The 23153-nt window shown below is 43.5% G+C and overlaps 1 protein-coding gene and 1 long non-coding RNA gene across 6 annotated transcripts in view; one reads left to right on the top strand and one right to left on the bottom strand.

The window, feature by feature from the left end:
- Positions 1–4464, bottom strand: part of SYN3 (synapsin III) — a 304303-nt gene extending 299839 nt beyond the window's left edge. The window contains exon 1 of one of the 4 annotated variants that reach the window (XM_053257382.1): positions 4305–4464. The gene's annotated coding sequence lies outside the window, so the exon portion shown is untranslated. Of the gene's footprint in view, positions 1–2719; positions 2879–4304 lie in introns of those variants that run through there. The other 3 variants (XM_053257387.1, XM_053257380.1, XM_053257386.1) reach the window with 3 other exon arrangements.
- LOC128327961 (uncharacterized) overlaps positions 1–23153 on the top strand; it is a 61740-nt gene that overhangs the window by 20019 nt on the left and 18568 nt on the right. The window contains exons 2-4 of one of the 2 annotated variants that reach the window (XR_008308923.1): positions 18721–18791; positions 21319–21433; positions 21603–21712. This is a non-coding gene — a long non-coding RNA (uncharacterized LOC128327961). Of the gene's footprint in view, positions 1–18720; positions 18792–21318; positions 21434–21602; positions 21713–23153 lie in introns of those variants that run through there. The other variant, XR_008308922.1, reaches the window with a different exon arrangement.

Raw genomic sequence — 23153 nt, 5'->3', positions numbered from 1 at the left:
TACATATGGATGATTCATCCAATCTTTCTCTCTCCTTATTTGAGGGGGAAAGGAATGTGTGAGTTTTCTCTGCTGAATCAGCTGTCAGCTCTTCAAGTCTTGCTCTTTAACCTCAGTTGTGTGGAAGTTAGCTGTGGTTACAGTGTTGAGGGGAATGTAATCTTTGCATACTGAGAAGTGCTCCTATTGGTATTTTTTTATTAGTAGTATGCTATTTACACGGAGTCTACTAGATGTTATTGACTGGATTTGGTACTTTAATTATCGGGCCCTTTCCAAGGGTCTAGGATAACTAAAGAAGAATTAAAGATAGCGTTGTAGTATTTGTGCTGTCCTGAGTAGCGTGGCCTTCTGTAGGTAATGTGTTGTAATTTTATTGATGCCTAAGGTGTTGAGATGGTGTTCAAGTTCTTTTAGTACTGCCCCAAAGGGCACCAACAACTATGCACCATTATTATTTTCTTTTTCCAGAGCTGCTCAATTTCAATCTGAAGGTTCTTGTATTTAGTTATTTTCTCCAATTGTTTTTCGTCGACTCGTCTATCCCCTGGGATTGCAATATCAATGATCAGAACCTGATTCTCCTCCTCCTCCTCCTCCTCATCATCATCATTATGCCTTTCCTCCAAAGAGTTTAGAGCAGCATACAAAGTTCTCCCCCCACATTTTATCTGCACAACAGCCCTGTGATACAGGCAACACTGAGAGAGAACCTAGGCTCAAGGTTATCCCTTCATGGCTGAGGGGATATTTGAACCTGGGTCTCCCTGCTCCTAGTGCAGCACTCTACCACTACACTGCACTTTTTGCAATTATTACTTCACAGTTAATTACTCTACATGTACCAGAACTGAGCCCTAGCACTGAAAACATATTCTGGAGCTGAACCTGCAGATTTTAAAGTTACCTCCTGACACAAATGCAACTCTGGCTGGATGAAAGGGTAGATCTAAGAAGCAGGCTCCTCACCAAATTAGACCAAAGTTCCATCGAACCTAGCATTCTGTTTCTGACAGAATCCAACCAGATGCCTTTGGAGAGCCCACAAGCAGGGAATGAAGACCATAGCTCTCCCCTCTTCCGGCACCAGAGTTATACTGCTTCTGAACATGGAAGTTCCATTTAGCTATCACAACTAGTAGCCGCGGCTAGACCTGTCCTGCATGAATTTGCCTAATCCTTTTTTAAAAGCCATGACTTCATTTTGTGGAGGTAAATCCCATAAGTGAATCCCAAAACTGACCCAGTTTTAGAAGGGCGGTATATAAATAAAATAAATAAGTAAGTAAATTATGCATTGTGTGGAGACATGCTTTCTTTTGTCTGTCTGAAAACAACTGCTAATCATTTTCATGGGGTAACTCTGAATTGTAATAATATGAGAGACAGGAGACAAGTTTCCTCTAGCCACTCTCAGATGTGCTTGTGCGCTTACCATGACAAAGCGCAGTGTTTCTCATGGTGTGGTACTCAATCCCCACACATACAGATGCATATGCAAGGGGATAATTTCTCATAAGATACCATGCAACTAAAAAGGCAGCCCCATTCCCACAGCAATTTTTCGGTAGCATGGTATTGGCCTCCTGTCGCTCCTTCTGTACATGCACATATGTGTTTATAAGTGTCTGGTGGATGTATTAGTACAGGGGTTCCCAACCTGTGGTACTTCAGATGTTGCAGGACTACAACTCCCATCATCCCCAACCACAATGAACTGTAGTTGTGGATGATGGGAGTTGTAGTCCAGCAACCTCTGAAGTACCACAGGTTGGGAACCCCTGTATTAGTAAGCTCTTGCCTAGGAAATATCATGCCACAATACACGTGCTAGTCTTTAAGGTGTCACACAGGATCCTTTCTTTGTTTTTGCTACAACAGACTAATGGCAAAGGCTATGCTGTCTTCTGGAATTTATCTGAAATGGTGGAAGATATCACCCCCTAAGAATAAATACCGTCTTTGTCTTACCACAAGCATGTGCAGATCCACCTTAAGGTTACAATGCTCAGCTCATGCACTTACTAGGAAGTAAGTCCCATGAAATTGATGGGACTTACTTCTGCGTAAACATGCTTAGGATGCCACTGTAAGGTTTGATGTGTGATGTTAAGCAAAATGTCTGCAATTTCAGAAAATGTCATTTCCCCCCCTACTTCTTGTGCTCCTTTTCTGTGTCCCTCTCTCTTTTCCCTCTGCCTCCCTACATTTCTTTCTTCCAGCCTCTTCCCTCTCCCCCTTGTCTTAATTTATTCTATACATATCTTGTACAATCCATATCTCTCTATAGGGCTGCCTGCCTCATACTTTGAGGCAGAAGGCATTTGAGACTTCAAGGATGTATACCACTTTTCTTCTAGCACTGCTAGCGGGTACCTCCTGATGCTATTAAGACATGTGCCCCTTAACTGGTTTGTGTTCCTTTTCTTTTACAAAAGCAACCTATCACTAATTATATAGGCAACCACATGCCCAGAGGAAACGGACATATAACAGCTTGTGATAGACATTTAGATCAGTAAAACACAGACGAAGACACAAAAGCAGTGTGCATCTACATGGCAGCTGCATGCATGAGCCACTCACACCCATGTTTCCCTCCCCCACAAATAGGAAAATCGGTCTTTCCAAAGGCTGAGCTGCAGATCATTTTTATACACACAGTCTGCATTGTGCTGCTTAATCCTCAAGACTATCCACATCCCCACTCAGATCTTACCTTCCTGTCGGTCTCTTAATCCAATGGCCCCCTGGATCTGTTTCTTCTTGCCTAATCTGCACACAAAACTGCAAGCCCTTGCTTCTCTTTCACATTCACCGCACACTGACAGTGTTTGCCGTCACCTTGTTCTACTGCATCCTTACCACCCGATTGGCTCAAAGCAGGCAGTAAATTAAATCATGCCCCTCCTTATACCTTGATTATCATAGGAGCATGATGAATTATTTAGTAAAACAGCTAGTGGGCAGGCTTGGCTATCGCACAGCCTGCCAGAAAGGGCAGAAGTCTTTTCCCTACAGGCTCCTGCAATGAAGGCACCCAGAGCCAGATTCAATGACTTGCCCTTTCAGTAATCTGTGCAGAGAGACAAGGACTTGTTTTGGTGATAGGATTCTTTGTTTGTAATTTTTTCCTCCCTCCCTTCACCAAATCTTACTATAGTAAGTACCAAACATGGTCCATGGTTTTTCTCCGAAGGTAACCCTGGATGGACACAATATTCCTTGCCACCTCCATGCTAGTCATCAGTGCTGGCCCAAAAGAATAGGGGCCAGCCCTTGGTTTTAGGCCATGTGTATTTTGCATGTGTATTTTGCAGGACCCACAACAAAATGTTGCACTATATCCCTGGTGTGCATGTGGCTGACCATGATGGCAAAACAAAAAATTAGTAACAAAGGAGTCCCTCCTCTTATTGATTGATTGATTGATTGAATTTGTATACCACCTAACATAGAAATCTCTAGGCGGTGCACATAATTAAAATATAATATAAAATATAACACATTTAACATTTAGGTCTTCATGTGCAAAATTTCATTTGTTTTTGTTTTCTGAGTTTTTGGGGAGGGGCAGAGAAGCTCAAGCCTACCTCCTTTTCATCCATCCCTAAAACTTCAAGAAGTAGTGATAGAATTAATGTTAGTTTTGTGTAAATGCTGCAGAGTGGGCTAAGGCACATTTCTTTTGTAAAGATTTAGAGGCTGTTCTCACTTTGGGGGGAAACCGGGCTAAGAGAGCCCAGCCCAGTTTTCCCCCATCGTGAGAACCACCAGGCTCGCGGGTGAGCCCAGTCGTTCAACAGCGGCTAGCCTGCCAAAGTAGCCCTCCCCTTAAACGATTGTGAATGTTTTTGCAATTGTGAGAAAGCGTGGCGTGGCTCTGTGCTGGCTCATGAGTAGACCATCGACTGGGAGGCCTCGGGGGTCTCCCCAGAATGCCTTGTGCACTCGCACAAGGCATTTTGGGATTTCCAGGGGCCAGGAGGCCCCGATCCCTGCAGCCCCAACTGGCTCCATGATGAAAGTAGTTACTGTGTGGGTGGCTGGTCTGGCTGCCCAGAGCTTGGCAACTGCTCATTTGTGGGGAGAGCGGGCTTGACCTGCTCTTCCTACCAAATTCCTCCCGGCTCAACGCACCAGTTGGGTGTGGAGGTTCAGAGTATCTGAATCTCCAGAGTGTTCCCATAAAGCTAGGGATTCATGAGGAAATTTCCTCCAATCTTGTCCACTAGTAGCTGGGAGGGCAATACTTCACAACAACAATAAATTAATCATGTCAGACTCCTTCCCCTTCAGATTACCTGACTGATGAGTGAGCCACAGAATTTCAGCAATTTTTTCTGTGGACGATTAGACAGCTTTCCCCGTCAAAAGCAGAAGGAGGGACTGTTTTAAAGGAGAAGTCTTCAAGATGAGAAAATTCCCGCTCTTTTTGCGGAAGCCCTCCTTCCCCCATTCCTAGCCTCTGAGTTCCATTAGCTCCACCCACCTGTAAACTATCTGAACTCATGAACATTCTGAGGCTCTTCTCACGATTAGTGAGAAGAGCCTGGGGAGGGTTTGCGGGGAGAGCGGCTCCATTATGCCGGCTCCGTTATGGACTGCCAGCTCCGTTATGGACTGCCAGGAGCATCGCATGTCCAAGCAGGCACGGTGGTGAGATGCTGCTTTTAGTGACAAGGCTTTTCCAGATTTAAGATTACCATACTTCTGATGAAGATATTTACGAAACAGACCACAACCTAGGAAGTCTGTCAAGATTCCAGTTCTACTTTCAAGATTTCTGTGCCTAGCCTTTCAGGCGAAGGTTTTTGTGCAGAGTGAAGCACTTCGCATTTTTGAGGACTGTCTTTCTGCACAGCAGCACCATTTATATCATCGTTTATGACCAGCATTCCAGTGACTGTTGCCAGTTCAACATTCTTTATTGTGTGGGGCTTGTTTAGCCCTTATCACTGTATTCATTTATTGTCATAATATGGGTGCCTGTGGGTATTTGTTATTACATGTTTAATTTGATCACTACCTGCATTGTGCCTCTGTTATTATTGCCTTTGTCCTTGTTCATGGGTTTTGTGATATAGTTTTTGCCGTTATGGAGCCAGCAGGGGCTGGGAGGATTGGAGGCCACATGGCCCCTGGAAGCTCCAGCATGCCCTGCGTGAGCGTGCAGGGCATGCTGGAGAGACCTCCGAGCCGGGAGGCTTCTTTTCAGCCTCCCGGTCGGGGGTCTACTCGTGAGTTACCATGGCGCGGAGCTGCACCGCCGCAACTCACGATCAGAAAGCTCGGGTTAGCGGAGTGCTCACTCTGCTAACCTGGGCTTAGGGGAGGGCTACTTAAGTGGGTGACCTGCTTAAGAACCACCAGCCTCGCAGCCAAACCTGGTGGTTCTCACGATGGTAGAAAATCGGGCTAGTGGAGCCTAGCCCGATTTTCTACCATTGTGTGAATAGCCTTTCTGTCTCATTGACAAACATGGGGGCAGTTGGGGGGTGGCCCCCTTAGCTTTTTTCTTCAGATGTTTGTGACATATCTGTGGGTCACCCCAATATATTTTCGCAGTGCCACCTGGCGATCAGCTCTGGCATTCCAAGAAAAAATACCACTCCTTTCCCCACTCACCACAAAAGTAGTAATGAAAAAAGGATGTGTTCTTTTGTAATGAAATAATGAAAAAAGGACATGTGCTGGTTGGTAGGTGGCTCTATGAAAATGATGCAGGGTTCCTGCTTGGCATATGTGCAGAGGAGAAGAACATACAAGAAAACTGCACAGAAGCCTATAGTAGCATGTGTAAGGGGAGTAAGATCACATTTGAAACCTGTAGAAATGCTTTGAATATTCCACTCTTCATTGCTGTATAGAAGTAGCCAGTATGTCCACTGCCTGTGCCGAACAAGATTCTCAAGCTAATTGGTGCCCTCCCCCTTTTACAGCCATGCTCTATAAGGCACTGGCAGTCTGATCTTATGGCATCTACCAGGCTGATGTTATGCTAGAAGCAACTTGCCACAAAAACAAACAAACAAACACGGCTATCCTAGACAGTCTTATATGACAAGGATGTAAGTTCTCTTGAAACCATTAGGACTTTCTTTTAAAAAAACCACATACATTGGCCATCATGATGCATAATATTATGTTTGTCGTAACGCTGCACCATGTGACTGCTGAGGACTCATAAGCAGTCATGACACTGTTCAGAACCAGCAAGTGCACAAGCAATGCTACCACAGTTCTTACCATTCACCTCAATGGGGAAAACTCAGCAGCACTGCGTATGTAATCGCTGGTTCTGCACAGCGCTGAGACTGCTTACAGTGTCCACTGCAGCGTCCCAGGAAAAGTGCAACGGTGATGTAATGTCGTACTTCATGTCGGCCATTATATTTATTGAAATTTAAATTGTTACAGGAAAGAAACACAAAATTATATCATTATATACAAAATTTTATAAGATACACACAGACACGACACAATTATATACTGCCCAAAAATCATGGCTCTGGGCAGTTCACAATAAAAACAATCCAAATTAAAACAAAATTCAAACATTAAAACAATTTAACATCTGACACAATATTAAAAACTATTTGTTTAATTAAAAGCCTAGTTGAACAAATGTGTCTTAACTGCCTTTTAAAGAGATGGGGAGGCTCTTATTTCAACAGGGAGTGCATTCCACATCCTCATGGCAGCAATGGTGAAGGCCCATCCTTCAGTAGCCACCAGATGTACCAGTGGCAACTGTAGAGGAATCTCTCCAGATGATTTCAAAGGGCGGTGGGAGTCATGGCAAAGATGATGTCATAAGAAGAAGTGTATATATACACTTTTATAAATTATGTATGTAAATTATATACAATATTATAAAGATTCAAAATTAAAACAAAACAAAAAGAAAAGAAAACACCAAAGGTTAATACAATGAAATATGGCTTTGTGGAATTACCATGACTAGAAGGAAAAGACATAATATAAGAAAGGTCAGACTGGATCCGACCAACTGTCCATCTAGTCCAGTATCCTGCTACCCAAAGTGATCAATCAGATAACTCTGGGAAATCCCCAAGCAGGGCATAAAGGCCTCAGCAATTATCTGCTGTTGCTTCCCAACAACTGATATCCAGTGGCCTCTGAACATGAAGGTTCCATTTAGCTATTGGGCCTAATAGGTGATAGATCTCTTTATGAATTTGTCTAATCCCCTTTCAAAACCACCCAATCTAACAACCATCACCAAATTGTGAGTATGAGACTTTCAAGTCTTGATATGATATGATACTTGGGAATACCTGAATTTTGTCTAGCATCTAGTACGATTTGAAATCCAAGGCAACCACCATCCATAATAAAAATAAATCTTATTAATCAATAGCTCTTTGAATATCCAGAATAAATTGTTGTCTGTAGCAAAAATGAATATTGCTTATTTTCATCAATGATGTGCAAACTACCCACGGCTTCTTTGGACTTGGATTGCTATTTAGAAGTTTTCTCAAGAGAGAAACTAGCGAAAACACATTTGTTTAGTATTCTCTCCTGGTATGTCATGTTGGTGGATACATTCGGATGGTGCAGTGCATGTGTGCCTTAGCCTAGTATTCTCTGGGGACTGTAGTTCCCAGCACTAACCATGATGGAAAGCTACTTGGCAAGGGTAGCCCGTCTCTTTCCAAGACACACACACTTGGGAACAAGGGTGGATATTATATGGGAGGAAAAAACAGATGTTTGCAGGCATCAGTCAAGAGCATTGATTCCCCCTGCCCCATAGAAAAAAGATACACACCAAACAAAAAGCTTCTTAGTAGGGTGGTCAGAATAATCAATGAACAGCAATCAATGAGAGTGCCACTGAGAGTAAGGGACTAATAATGAATAACTTTTGTGCTTGCACCTACAAAACAGCCTGGTCAGGCTGAACACTGACTAAACATGTGCAGAAGTGAAGGAAGGCAACCTGGAATGTGTACCACACTGCAAGCACAAATGTTAGGAATCTGTACAACATTCTTGCCATTATAGATGGTTAAGCTGCAAGTCCAATTGAAAACAATGGGACTTAGGATATAAGAAGCCTCACTCTATTGCCTGCAATCTCATCAGAAGTAACTTTTGGTGGATTTTGTCCATTGTGTGTTGTTGGCGTGTTAAAGAGATTTTGATGTCAGCAGTAGCACCCCCTCAAGGGCAGTCCATCATTCTCTGTCCATGGTACTGAAACCTTTTGGACAGTTTGACCTTTGTGCTTTCTCGAATGCGGGGATCTCATTTCTGGGATTTTTCAGTTAAAGTGAAAGGTGGTGGAGAACTCTGCTAAAGGTCAGTGTTCTCCACCACCATTCCCGCCCCAGGAGCGTAGTGCAAACAGTATCATGTTAAACATTCTGTTTGTGAAGAGCATTTATTAGTATGTTTGTGAACAGTATTTTTATTAGTAGCCTTGTTAAATATATGTTTGACCGGAAGATCTGAGTTCAAATGCCTGTTCAGCCATGAAACTCAATGAATGACTCTGGGCCAGTCACTTATCTCTCAGCCTAACCTGGCTCACAGAGTTGTTATGAGGATAAACATAACTATGTCCACTGCACTGGACTCCTTGGAGGAAGAGTGGGATATAAATGCAAAAGTAAATAAATAACATGAAGCATTTTTAGTGTATTAAGTGGTTCACAATCTTTACCTCAGTCATTTTCTTGACAGCCTTGTGTAATGAATACCTAGGTGTGTGGGGACTGAGTGTGTAGTCTGTTGCAGCAAAAACAAAGAAAGGATCATGTGTGACATCTTAAAGACTAACACGTGTATTGTGGCATGAGATTTCCTAGGCAAGAGCTTACTAATACAGGGGCTCCCAACCTGTGGTACTTCAGAGGTTGCTGGACTACAACTCCCATCATCCACAGCTACAGTTCATTGTGGTTGGGGATGATGGGAGTTGTAGTCCTGCAACATCTGAAGTACCACAGGTTGGGAACCCCTGTACTAATACATCCACCAGACACTTATAAACACATATGTGCATGTACAGAAGGAGCGACAGGAGGCCAATACCATGCTACCGAAAAATTGTTGTGGGAATGGGGCTGCCTTTTTAGTTGCATGGTATCTTATGAGAAATGATCCCCTTGCATATGCATCTGTATGTGTGGGGATAGAGTACCACACCATGAGAAACACTGCGCTTTGTCATGATAAGCGCACAAACACATCTGAGAGTGGCTAGAGGAAACCTGTCTCCTGTCTCTCATATTATTACAATTCAGAGTTACCCCATGAAAATGATTAGCAGTTGGTTTCGGACAGACAAAAGAAAGCATGTCTCCACACAATGCATAATTTACTTATTTATTTTATTTATTTTATTAGGTTCAACACCTAAGGAACTGAACTGATCTTCAGGGATCTTCAGGAATGCAGAAATGGGATTACATACCTGAATGATCTCCTACTAAAGTATTAATTTAATATGCTTATCTTAAATTTGTAACTTTTACTTAAGAGAATTAGCTGAAGTTCCTATTTCATAAGGAGATAAATGAGATCTTAATCTAAGCCAACGAATCTTGAGTGCAAATACAGTGTTTGGATTTAAATGCTTTGGAACACTGAAGTAAATCAGCAGTCCCTTAAAAGTATTCATTCTTCCTCTTCCTCTTCCTCTTCTTCTGTATTCAGCTCTAGTCTTACCAGACAACAAAAGTATATCTAAAAGTCTCTTGCTGCAGGCTGTTTTCTCTTTCCAATTAAAAGGTCATGACTTTCATCCTTGTCATTATGGTTACTTCATAGCTGTGCTAATATGAATCCTAGAGGTCCTAATCAGCATCTAGGCTCCATTACGCTACACAGAGCAAAAACAGAGCTATATGCACAATAACAGATTTGGTCTATTGCATATTATGCAACAGGGGAGCACAGGAGATTTAAGAAAGTTATTAGGGAGATGTGCAGAGAACGTTGACACAGATGGTGCAGAATGAAAATTCTATTGTGTTTACCTGAATCCAAGACTTGTTTCCCCCCATGTTTTTTGATATTAGAAATCAAGAGGTCATCTTAAATTCAGAGTCCTGTTCCTTCGAAGTAAATGCAGGTATAACCTGTATTTAACCTCTACTTTTTAAGCACAGGGTCACCTTAAAACTTTGATTTGGGGAAATAGGGAATCTGGTGCCTACGGTCATGATAGGCTTACATTCAAGGAATGTCATATGGGAGTTGAAGGGATCCATCTCACTTGATCCTGGACATGGACTGTTTCTGTACCTCCACAGTTGTATGTGAGCCCAAAGCAAGCACCTGAACCCCATAAATTAATCTTATGTAGGAGGCTATAACTCAACGGTAGAGCATTCAGAAGGTCCAAGGTTCATTCCCTGAGATCTCCAAGTAGGTCTTGGAAAGACCCTTAGCTGGAATCCTGGAGAGGTGCTGCCTGTCAGAGTAGACAGTACTGAGCTTGAAGGACCAGTGGCCTGACTCATTATAACAGGGATTCTCAAACTTGGACCCCCAGATGTTGTTGAACTTCAACTTTCATAATTCTCAGCCGCCATGGCCAAAGGCCACTGAGAACCCTTGCAGTATAAGGAAGCTTCTTATCTCAGTCTTTATTGTACTCAGTGAATGCCTGATTGGCTATCTCCCTTCCTCCATATATCTTCCTGTTTTGCCTCAGAATTAGGGCTGCAACCATTCATCAGTTAGATGAATAGTTTAAACCTATTCAATTAACTATAAAGGCATTTCTGAGAAATTGGTCAGCTTTTTTAAAAAAATGTGGCTGACAGTAGCAATTGTGCAAGAGCACGGCTATGCAAATCCACAGAATTTCACAAATGGAGTAGTGTGATGGATGACCAGTAGCTTACATACTGTGCAGTGAGCTGCCTTTCTCCGTGACATGCAAGCTAGCTGCTACAGCACCCTTTTAAACCCCACCGGTGTGGCTTGTGAAGGCGGGGAGGCTCTCTTGCTCTTAAGATGTGTGTTCTCGCACTCCCGCTGCTTCTTCAGAGGGAGAGGGAGACCTTTGAACTCAGGTCTCCATGGCCAAAGTACAAAACTAGAGAGCACACCATCACCATTAGCCTTTTGTCTATGAAAAGGGACTTGCAGAAGAACTGTGTGATGCTTAGATATGGCCTGACCCCTGGATATTATTTGATAGATCACACAAAATGCCTTTTAGTATCTAGCCTCTTACTGCTATAGACTGTACTGGTTCAAGATTTTCATCTGGACCAGAAGATGAAATAGTTCATAGTTCTCACCAAGTGCAGTTGAGGTGGTAAGACGGAATCAAGAGTGTGCAGGCTGCAGGTGGAATGACTCACATGATAGAATACTCCTCTATGAAACAAATGATGCCTACAAATAGAAACAGCACATCAGGGAGAATAAGACATGCCTTGACATCTAGTTGTCTCTGTGCGTGGGTTTTTCTTTTCTTTTTGTATAGAGAAGCATTCAATCACCTTTACCTATAGTGTGCAGTGATGCAGTGGAGACACAGGTGCATTACCTCATCTTTTGCTTATGAGAACCATGCTGAAGATAATACTAATTCAGCCAGCCAGCTCATTGTGAAGCGTCTCTCCTCATTGAAACTGATGCTGACATGCACCCTAATTTCCTTAGGCTCTTCTGCCTTCTCTTCCTATGTGCCCTTTGGTTGGTTGCCAAGCAACTATTTTTTTTTTAAATCACCAGTATTTGTACAAGCCAAGAGGGATCCTTCAGTAGAACAGCATTTAGGACTCAGTCTCTTTCTTCTACATTTGAACTCAAGTAAGGGTGAGAGAGCTCTGGTTCATGGAGGAATGCCTCATTATTGAATTGCTGCTTACCAGCATCAACAGTTTAACTGATTATGTCTCCATCATGAATGTAGTGCTACTCCTGGACTGGTCAACATTTTATCCACTTTGTGATGTGATGCTGGAAAGCTGTGATTATCTTATCTCCAATGACCTTATCTCAGTTACTGTAAACCTTTTCATACTTCAGGGCACAGGAACATAGATATTTGCCTTATACCGAGCCAGACTGTTGGTCCATCTAGCTCAGTATTATCTGCACTGGCAGCTGTTCTCTGAGGTTTCAGCCAGGAGTCTTTTCCAGTCTTACCTGGAGATGCCAGGGATTGAACCTGCAAGCAAAATCTATCTATCTATCTATCTATCTATCTATCTATCTATCTATCTATCTATCTATCTATCTATCTATCTATTTGATTTCTATACCGCCCTTCCAAAAATGGCTCAGGGCTGTTTACACAGAGAAATAATAAATAAATAGGATGGATCCCAGTCCCCAAAGGGCTCACAATCTAAAAAGAAACATCAGATAGACACCAGCAACAGTCAATGGAGGTACAAATGCTCTACCATTGAGCTCCCCATTCCTTAAGGGGAACATCTTACAGCAGATATTGGTCACATGAAGTCACTCATCCAAATGCAATTCAGGGCAGACCCTGTGTAGCAAAGGGGACAATTCATGCTCGCTATCACAAAACCAGCTTTCCTCCCCAAAGGAGGATCTTTACATTGTCCCTCAACAAAGAGCTGCAGAAACTAATTGTGCCATGGGTGATGAAGAGTCTTCATTTGTGAACCTGCATAGTACCTTCTGGCTCTTATATTCCTTTTAAAAGTACACATTGTTTCTCCTCTTCATATTCTTCAATGCACTCATCTTTTCCCCCCAGTTCTATCCACATTCCACGCACATGACCTGCAGCCTGTTTTATTCTTTATTCACACCTGCAGCCTGTTCTATTCTTTATTTATGAATGTTATTTCTGTTCTTCTGATCCAGAAGAATCCTCATGGCAGCTTACAAAAAATAATAAAATACAATCCCACTGGGGTTGTTTTTACTCTCTTTGACATGTAGGATTTCTCTGGGGTAGCATTCCCTCTCCTTGCAAGCCCAGTTTTCATTAGTTTGTTGTGCTTGTTTTCACTGTCTTCCATCATCCCTTCTGACTCTAACAACTGTTGGCAATCAAGTGCTCAGTTGCACATTCCTTTCTCCCCAGGACTTTAGTTTTTTCCAATTGTCCAAGGGCAGAGAGAGAGAGAGAGAGAGAGAGAGAGAAAGAGAGAGAGAAGCCAGGTACAGCAGCTGGGTATCAGGTGTCTTAGAGTTTCTTATACTACCTTTAGGTTGGCTCCAGGTTTCAGGGGGCTACCAGCAAACTGACCTCCATGGGCTCCCATCAGATTCATGATGGTGCTTACCTTGGTGAATGGAATGGGAGAAAAGAGGTGAGAGTGGAGTGATGCCAAGAAAGTCATAGCCCTGCCATTGCACAAAGACAGTGGGCACAGAAGCAGTCATGGGGACTGGAAGTGGTCCTTCCTGAGAGTCCTGATCCCCCAGCCATTGCCCAATGGTACCATCTTCTGACACAGGCTCTGTTTATCTTAGTGGTGTGGAAGCAATTGCAGTTGTGCTTCTCCTGTGCCATTTCAGGATCATCAGAAGAAGCAGTCCACACAGACTGAGCATACAATGATGTTGGCTAACCCCATACCAACGTTGCCTCTCTTAGGACCTGAGGCAATGCTGGTGTGGGAAGGGGGAGCCATATTGTGGGCTCCTCTCATATGGCCTAGATCTCCTGACATTACTAAGCACAGCAGGAGGACCAAATGCATCAATGGCTTCCACATGGCTAGGTGACTTCAGAAGAGCTCCATCATCTAAGAGTCATTTCAAGTCTTCTGGATTTCTTCCTGTTGTAATAAAGTTGTGGGTATGTTCTCTAGCTTCAAAAAAAGGATGGAGACCAGCTTACATAAGAACATAAGAACAGCCCTGTTGGATCAGGCCCATTGCCCATCTAGACCAGCATCCTGTTTCACGCAGTGGCCCACCATATACCACTGGGAGCCTACAGGCAGGAGTTGAGGGCATGCCCTCTCTCCTGCTGTTAGTCCCCTGCAACTGGTATTCAGAGGCATCCTGCCTCTGAGGCTGGAGGTGGCCTATGGCCCTCCAACTAGTAACCGTTGATACATCTGGTTTCTTATGAAGAAACCAAAACTGTTTGTTTTTGATGTAACACAACAATGGCCCAAGAGCTACTCACAGCAGTTACTCCAACAGTGTATCTTACAGCAGACTTCGCATCTTTCTCATTCCAGTAGTTAGATAGTGCCTCCTCCAAACATTAACTCTCAGTTTTCCAAACAGCCCCGTTGCTTGTTTTCTACCATATTTACATGGAAAGCCCTTCTGTAATGGCCAAATGTGAAAGCCTAGTGTGAATAATTTAGAGGCAAGATGCCTCTAAATACCAGTTGTAGGGGAGTAGCAGTAGGAGAGAGGGCATGCACATACCTCTTGCCTGTGGGCTCCCCAGAGGCATCTGGTGGGCCACTGTGTGAATCAGGATGCTGGACTTGATAGGCCTAGGGCCTGATCCAGCAGGGCTTTTCTTATGTTCTTATATTCTTAATTATCCATTCTGATCACATACACATCTGATTGCACACAGGTTGTACATACATCTGGTTTGCAGTGGGTCCAATGGTATAGGAAGCTGTGGCCAACTGCACCTTCCAAGCATGTGCACATACAGCAAATGTGATGCATGTGTAACCATTGCACCTGACAAGCCACGTGTTTTCAGTGAAGCAAATTCTTGGTTTTGGAAGTCGCCCTTAATGGGTCATAGAAGCTGCAGAACTACAGGATTGTATAACAAAAAGGCCTGGGGAGAAAAGATAATACATGTCTTTATCTTTTCTGTTTTCTATCTTCATCTTTTTCTGCTCTTCAGAAACTAATAAAGGTCTGGATATTACAGTTTGGAGCTGAATATTGAGGGTTTGCTGCTGCAGTGGACCTCTGCCACTCCATTCTGATTGACTGATACAGCCTATGAATAGGAGAGTCATTGGAAAGAGATCTGAGTCATGTTGCTCCGGGATGCGGCAAACAACAGGAAGTGATCGCTCTGTGTATTTGTATTTGTGTGTGTGTTTGTGTGTGTGTGTGTGTAGCACCTCCAATTAAACTGAGTGTGTCGAGTTCATGCACACTGAGGTGGCATATAATGAAGTGTCATCTGAAGTGACAGATACTGAAGTGACATAGGAGAAGCACGACTGCGGTTCCTCCCACACAGTTAAGTTAACCAGGACCATGTCAGAGGCTGATATATCTGGGCAGTTCTTAAGGGTTCATTCACTCTAATTAAGGGAGAGGAAAATCCAAATCCAGAACTTGGTTTTTGACTGATATGTGATTTACAATATGTATATAAACTGAGATATGATTTACAGTATGAACATACTACAGTAAGTCAGACCATTGGTCCATCTAGCCCAGTATTGTCTACTTTTCACTGGAAGTTCTCTGTCTTTGAACTTCAGGTTCTCAGGCAGAAGTCTTTCCCATCACTTGCTACTTGATCCTTTTCACTGCACATACTCGAGTTTGAAATTGGGACCTTCTGCACCCAGAGCATGTTTTCTACCATTTAGTTATGGTCCCATTCCCCCCACCCCACAAATTGTTACTTCCTTTTATCTATATCCCTATTTATATCTACAAGACAGATTGTACAGTGTTTAGAGTATGGGGAAGGAGAAATCATGGAATCCACCTGCATGTTTAAATGACTGCATCTATGTGTGATCGCAATGGAGTAGGGATGTGCAAACAGGTTCAACATTAAACGTGTTTGACAATTCGGGGTCAACATGACCAAGGCCACACAGAGGCCCATAGTGCATGCTCAGCGGCCTCCAAAATGGCCACCACAAGGGTGAAGTGCCCATAAAGGGCAGAAGAATGCCCAAACCGGGTGATTTTTGGCACAAGAAAGGCCAGCGGGGGGAGAGGGACCTCCATGGGACATCTCCCACCACCGCAGCCTTGGAGAAGCCCCCCAGAGGGGGTGAGTACTAATTTTTTTAAAAAATGACTCGCAAACCCCACCAAACTGAACCCAGTGGGATTCAATGTGGGGGAAACAGAACTGACCCAGTCCTGTTTGGGTCCAGTTCAAACTCAGACTGAACAGGGACAGCCAGTTTTTTGTACATTCCTACAATGGAGAATATTGGTTTTGAAACATGGGGGCCCCTGAATAGAAGTAAGCATACTTGTTGCTTGCTCTGGCCTCCTCGCTCCACACTAAAATGAACTATTAACCTATACACTCCTTCTTAGCTCTACTTTGGGTGCTTGCTGAGTAGTCCAGAACTTTGAGTCATAAATACATAAGGAATAATAGCTTACAATACTGCACAGTAGTGTAATACTGCACAGAGATCTGTAGCTCTAGGAGAGAGGCATGAGTGCTGTTTGCGAGCCACTCCAAAGCACGCCTGTGAAGCCAAGGAGGGCCTGCTCCATGGTTACTATGCAGTGCATAACTGCAGTTGTGACAATACTCCCATCATTCCCAATGAGAGGGCTGTACTACAACTGTAATTACTGCTCTACTGTTAGTATTTATATACCACTTAAGCACTGCTTAGTGTGCGTGAACCATTTTTTGCAATTTGTTCTCAAATCAAATCACAAAAAACTAAATTGATTTGTTGAACTCACTAGCCATAGTTGGCTGGTTCGACGAATCAAATCGAAAATTTGTGAAAAATTCACAAATCGCCTATAGGGAATAATGGGGAACTCAAATCACCAAATTTCCCACCATGGGTAGGTTCTACGGACACCAAAATGGATTGGGCGGTAGGGCATGATGGGTGTTACCTACCAACCAGTGCACAAAAGAAACAGGCAAGTGGGAATTGTTTTTTAAAAAACTATCCCCAAAGCCCCCCCTAGGATCCTATGAGGATTTAGGTTAATATGTTTTTAATTGCCTGCTTGTTTCTTTTGTGGGTTGGGTGGTAGGTAGCACCCATCACACTGTACCACCCAACCCACTTTGGTGCCCCTAGGACCTATCTGTGGGGAACAACGGGGTCATTTGAATTCCCCATTGATCCCTATGAGCAAAATAAGTAGAGTGCACACATTTTGCAACCAAACCAACCCACTTGCAAACCAACCAACCCACTGCAGAACAGAAGCACACACGGTCCCTCCCAACACAGAACACCATATTTTGCCGAACACACAGTACAAAGATGCCCCCAAAAGAATCACTGACCCAGAATCCACTGCCAGCCACAGTGCCTGCTCTGCAACAGCATCATTTGGGATGCTGGGATGCTGAGAGGCACAAGTCGCTCTCTCACACACAATTATGACTCTGTCCTCACTTGCAACAGCTGCCACAACAGCACCCTTAGCAGTCAGCAAACATAGCCATAAGCTCAACTACAGCAACATGACATCTTCAGACATATTTTGATTGACTGAGTCAGTATACCTTGCAGAGCAGAATGCAGATTGCAGAGCAGAGCAGAGCAGAGCAGAGCAGTGAGTAAAGCACAAGTTAGTCCAAGGGCAGATGTCGAGCTCATCTCACAGCAATCATAAAGACAATATTATGCAGAGAGAGCATGAGAGAGAGAGCTGAGCTGAGCTGCCACTGTCCATTTCTCACCACAACACCATCCCACAAACAGACCAAACCCAACTCAAGGAAGGAAGGCAGGCAGTGCCTGCCTGTGTCTGGTTAACCCCATGGCCTCAGATTTGTGGTCAGATTGGACCTTTCTGTGACATAGCACAAACTCCAGGTTATGGTGGCTGTGGAATTCGGACGACACAATGCTGCCTTCAAACCTGAGGCTTGGCCAGCACTCAATACAAACTGAAAGTTCATATTACGGTTAGGCTACAAAACCTCAGGTTGCTTTTGTGATGAAAATATGGTTTTATGCATTCAAACAACCACGAAATCAAACCTCTGCTTCGTTCACTTCTTTGGAATTATGTGTGAAGGCAGCCAAGATCTTTTTCTGCATATGGTGCTGTCTCTATTGCAGTGAATGGAGAAATCCTTGCAGACCGGCAAGATGAACCTCCTTTCCTCCAGCATGCGATACAAAATATCTCTAACCACCTTTCCTCCAACATGCCTAAGAGAGACCCCTCTTGATCTCTCTGCCATGCAAATATACCCCCTCAGCTTCAAGTAACTGCTGCACTGTTACTGCCATTTTTCCCAATGGCAGTAGTGGTGCAGCAGCAATGACACACAGCTTTGGAGGCATGGAGCAGCCTCCACCTTCAGAAGCTGCATCCACGGGTTCTTGGCTGATGCAGAAGCAGTGAGCCCACATCCCTCTTGGATGGACAGCTTGTCAGCTGCACAGTATGTCAGCCAATGTGATACAAAGCACCTCTACAAAAAATCACTGTGCTGCAGGATCACAATACAAGAAAAGCAGAACTATTAAAATAATAATGATGCCAAGACCTGTGGCCTCCTTCCCTCCAAGGACTGTATTTATTGAAAGAAGTCACTGATGATACAAGCTACTGCATAATTATCTGTTTTAATTCCAACATGAGTTCAGTTTGCTGATCTATATCAAATGGAACTTTTCCAAGAAGATCAAACATAACAAACAAGTATCTGGAGACCCAAAGCAAATAGCCATGTGTGCACAAAGCAGTATTTTTACATTTACAATAGGTGGATGTAACCTCTGTACGTCTGTAACCTTTCTGTATCTTTAATGACTGCTGAAAGCTCAGATTGAAGAGCCTTAAACCATTAAAACTGAAATGTCTCATTTTTCAAAATGTCTTATTGCCCCTTAGGAGGAAACAATCCTACTCACGACCATTAACCTTCTTGGCACCAGGGTGCCTGGAAGACTAAGGAAAAAGAGGTACTGTAATTATTAGCCATGCTGAATTCTTACCATCTTATGCCTTCCTTTGTTTTGTTTGGGCTCCATATTCATATTTGTTTACACTATTTAAAGATTCTGTGTCAGGAATGTGTGAAATCTGGCAGATGCTGAGAATCTCTTGAGAAGTTCTGTATTTATTAGCAGTGAGGAAAATGAAGCAATAAATTTCTCAACTGCAGCAGAGTCATTACTGCATGATGTGGTGATGGGTTAGTGAAAGCCAGAGCATGGCCAGGAAGAGGAGGTGCTGCTTAAAAAACCCTCTGCATTAGTCATCTGTAATCTTCAAGTGAGGCCTTAGGCTAAGTGGTTTTTCCAAGGGAAAGTCTATTAATGGCTGAGAAAAATTCAGTTCTCAAGGGATTGAAGGTAATTTATCAAGTTCTAACTAGGAAGTTGGAGCTTTCCTCCGGAGAAATAAGTCCACTCGGGTTTGAGTCTATCCTCCTAGAAAATAAACACGAGGGCTTTTTTTTAAAAAAAGCACCTAAAAAATTAAACAAGAACATTCACACATGTTAAACATCACAGTACACTGGGGATGGCTTAAGGGTAAGTTTGGTCAATACGTCCATTCATTCATCCTAAACTCTTGGGGGAGGAGTGGATATGCACATCTCCCCCATATCTAATATGCCATCCTGTTGCTGCTTAATTATGCAGGGTTCTTTTTCATCTGAACCTCCCCTAAATGCATGGATTAAATACTTCCTTCACTTAGCATTTAATTGCCACATTTAGAGGTGAATCTGATGAACTGCCCCCCCTCACTCATGATTAGGCAGCAGTGGGACAGTGAACTGTGTGGGGTGTGGGAAATGTGTGTACCCACATTCCTCCCCGGGGCAGGGCTAGCAACATTACAAGGTGTCCTTGGAACGTGGGTCATTGCAAAGCCTGCCCTCCCCCCTCCTCCACCACTCTTGCTGCCCCAGTGCCTGGATGCTCCTGCTGTGGTACCTGCCCACCACAGCTATCGTTATCACTCCTGCTCCCACTGGCCGCTATAGCTCCTGACCCCTGGCTACCACCACCACTATCACTCCTATTCCCCCGGCTGCTACTATTGTTCCTGCCCCTGCCCACCATTTGCCATTGGGTTCCTGGCCTCCTTCTGACAGGAAGGGGTTGGGAATGGAGAGTGTGCATGTGTCCTTTGTTGCATCAGTGCACATGCATGCCCTCCGTTCAGCCAGGACCGATAGTGCCAGGCTGGTCAGGAGCTGGATGGCAGGTTGTAGGCAGTGGCCAGGAGCTGTAGCGGTGAGCAGCAGGCAAGCAGTGGGCAAGCAGGTAGGGGCCAGGAACAATAACAGTGGTGGGGTGGATGGAGAGTCAGTAGCGAGAACTGCAGTGGCAGGCAACAGTGGCAATAGGCAGTAGGAGTGGTGTCAAGGCTCTGCCAAAGGAGGGCCCACCGCAAGGGTTGAGGGCCACATGTTCAGCCATTGAACGTGACCCCTCTCTGCCCTTGCTGCACCACAGCTCCCCCCCCCCGTGGCTTTTGCATGGTCTAGTGGGTGTTACCATCCAAAATGGCCCAATGTCTGTAATTATTCCCAAACAATGGTAAGCTACTCCCCCCACATCCAATTGTTACTGGGAAGTAGCTTACCCTCCTCCCAAATGTTACAGGGCGAATTTCTCCCCCTTGAAATCACCCCGTTTCATTCCTCCCCTATGGAACCTCTTCAGAACTGCCAAATTTTGCCCAAATTGCTCCTAGGAGATTTGGATCAGCTCGGATATATTTTTTAACTTACATGTAGGTCTCAGGTCTGTAATCATCCCTTGAGGCAATGGTAAATATAACTTTATTACCCTTAGGTAAAACCCTTAGGAGCTGGGGAAGGATCTTTTAAAAATCCATTGGGGAATTCATTAAAGAAGGGCTCTTCACACCTCTCTGTGCCAGTATTTTCTGTTCTCATGAGTCAAAGAAATAATAAAAAAAAGTCAGTGAAAAATTACTCTGGTACCCGAGAATGACAGGAAGATAAGAATATCATTTATCTTGGCTGATGGAGGAAATCTATTAAGGAATTTTGCAAAAATGTATGAAGGTACAATATGATCCAGCTACAGTTGATTCTTTTTAAAAGCTTTTTAGCTTTTTAGTTCTTTAAAAAAAATCTTTTTACTAATAAATTTTAATTTGAAACTCTGAAATTTGCAATCTTAAATGTGGTTTTAGCTTGGTCTTTTAACTTGTTTAATTTTTTTAAAACTTTATATTCTATCTATTTTATTAATGTTGTGAGTCTCCCCAAGCAGTAGTGTACCAGTCAATCAATCAATCAATCAATCAATCAATCAAGAGTGTACCAATCAATCAGTAGTGTGCTGGATGAGCAGGGTATAAATGTTTTAAACAAACACATGTTTATATTCCATTGTTTCAAATAAGAGAGATTTAAGCACATGTACAGTATGATTCTCCTATTGAGATAAATGGAGATTAAACTGCTTAGTTTTGGTTGGATCATGCCCATTGTTTCTTTAGGTGCCTAGACCATGCAATTGATTGGCATTCTAGTGCCATCGTGTCTACTGAAGTACCTGCCTGCACCAGGCAAAGAAACTGGTTATCATGGAATTAGAAAAGATCAAGGAAACAAGTAAGTAAGTAATAATTTATTACGGTCAATGACCTGTCAACATAGACACCAAAATATAAATCAGCATAAAACAAAACAAAATCAAAACAGTAGAACTAGATGACGAAACTTCAGGTAATTAAAAAAATCTCAGTTACAACTACTCACTTGTTCCCGTCTCCGCTTACAGGCTGCTGCACAGAATCTTGCTCTCCCCGCTGTGACAACTGCATGTTGATCTGCCAAATGACAGGAGATGTAATACTCTTCTGATTGACCAGGCCTATTTTTAAAAAATGGTTCAATCCAGATAGTACGAATGCCCCTATAATAGGTACAGTGTAAAAGTACATGTACAACAAACTCAGTGTCACCTGAACCACATGGACATAACCGGTTCCTTAGTGGTATCCCCTTAAATCTGCCATCCAAAATGGCAGAAGGCAAGGCATTAAACCGCACCAGTGAAAATGCTCTCCTCTGATTTAAGGTGGTCAAGTGGGTGAGGTATGCAGCTGGCCGGGGATAGTTTGAAAAAACCACCTAAAGTACTACTGGTGATAACCAGATGTAAATCCAATTGCTTTTCCATATCTGCCACATGTTGTTTAATAATTTCTTCAGCAGCATCATGACCCAAAGCCCTTGAAGCGAGAAGTCGTATCTGCCCAAATTGTCATAGAGGCTCTTGCACCAGGATGAGTGAAACTCATCTTTCAGAACCAAGGGGGCAAGGCCCTGGGGGCAGGCATATAATTTAAGACAGTAGTTACATGTACGAAGCCACACCTGTGCTTCAACTCTGGTCAACCCTGTTTCTACATAGGAACATAGGAACATAGGAAGCTGCCATATACTGAGTCAGACCATTGGTCTATCTAGCTCAGTATTGTCTTCACAGACTGGCAGCAGCTTCTCCAAGGTTGCAGGCAGGAATCTCTCTCAGCCATAGGGACACAGGAAGCTGCCATATACTGAGTCAGACCATTGGTCTATCTAGCTCAGTATTGTCTTCACAGACTGGCAGCGGCTTCTCCAAGGTTGCAGGCAGGAGTCTCTCTCTCTCAGCCCTATCTTGGAGAAGCCAGGGAGGGAACTTGAAGCCTTCTGCTTTTCCCAGAGTGGCTTCATCCCAAAGGGAATATCTTGCAGTGGTCACACATCAAGTCTCCCATTCATATGCAACCAGGGTGGACCCTGCTTAGCTAAGGAGACAAGTCATGCTTGCTACCACAAGACCAGCTCTCCTCTCAAATGCAAGATCGCATTTGATACGCATCAAGGGACTTGAAAAATGGCATGAAGAAATCCAGATCCAACCACTTCTAAGAGCTTAAAATTACAGCTGGGACAAATCTGGACCCCATACAACATTTGTGCCAGTATTTTAGCCTGATATACCCCAATTGCCACAGGAATGTAATGTCCTCTATTAGTGTGAAAGAATTTGAGTACAGCAGATGCACTCCTCTGCGCACTTGCTGCCCTGTATTCACATTGTGGGCCCCTCACACCTTTTGCGTGAAAAACTAGACCCAGGTACTTATAGGTCTTAACCTGCTCAACCCTGCACCCATTAATTTGCCATTAATATTCTTTTGGTCTCTTCTTGGCAAATACCATGACCTTGGTCTTTTGTGTATTTATAACTAGCGACTCATCTTCACAGAACTGAGTGAATTTTCGTAGCACCTTCCTCATACTAACTAGTGTTCTTGATAGTATGGCTGCATCATTGGCA

Source organism: Hemicordylus capensis, chromosome 5 (genome assembly GCF_027244095.1).
Source record: "Hemicordylus capensis ecotype Gifberg chromosome 5, rHemCap1.1.pri, whole genome shotgun sequence".
Classification (NCBI taxonomy): Eukaryota; Metazoa; Chordata; class Lepidosauria; order Squamata; family Cordylidae; genus Hemicordylus; species Hemicordylus capensis.
Note: the sequence above shows the minus strand (reverse complement) of the source record. Positions and strands in the feature narration are given on the sequence as shown.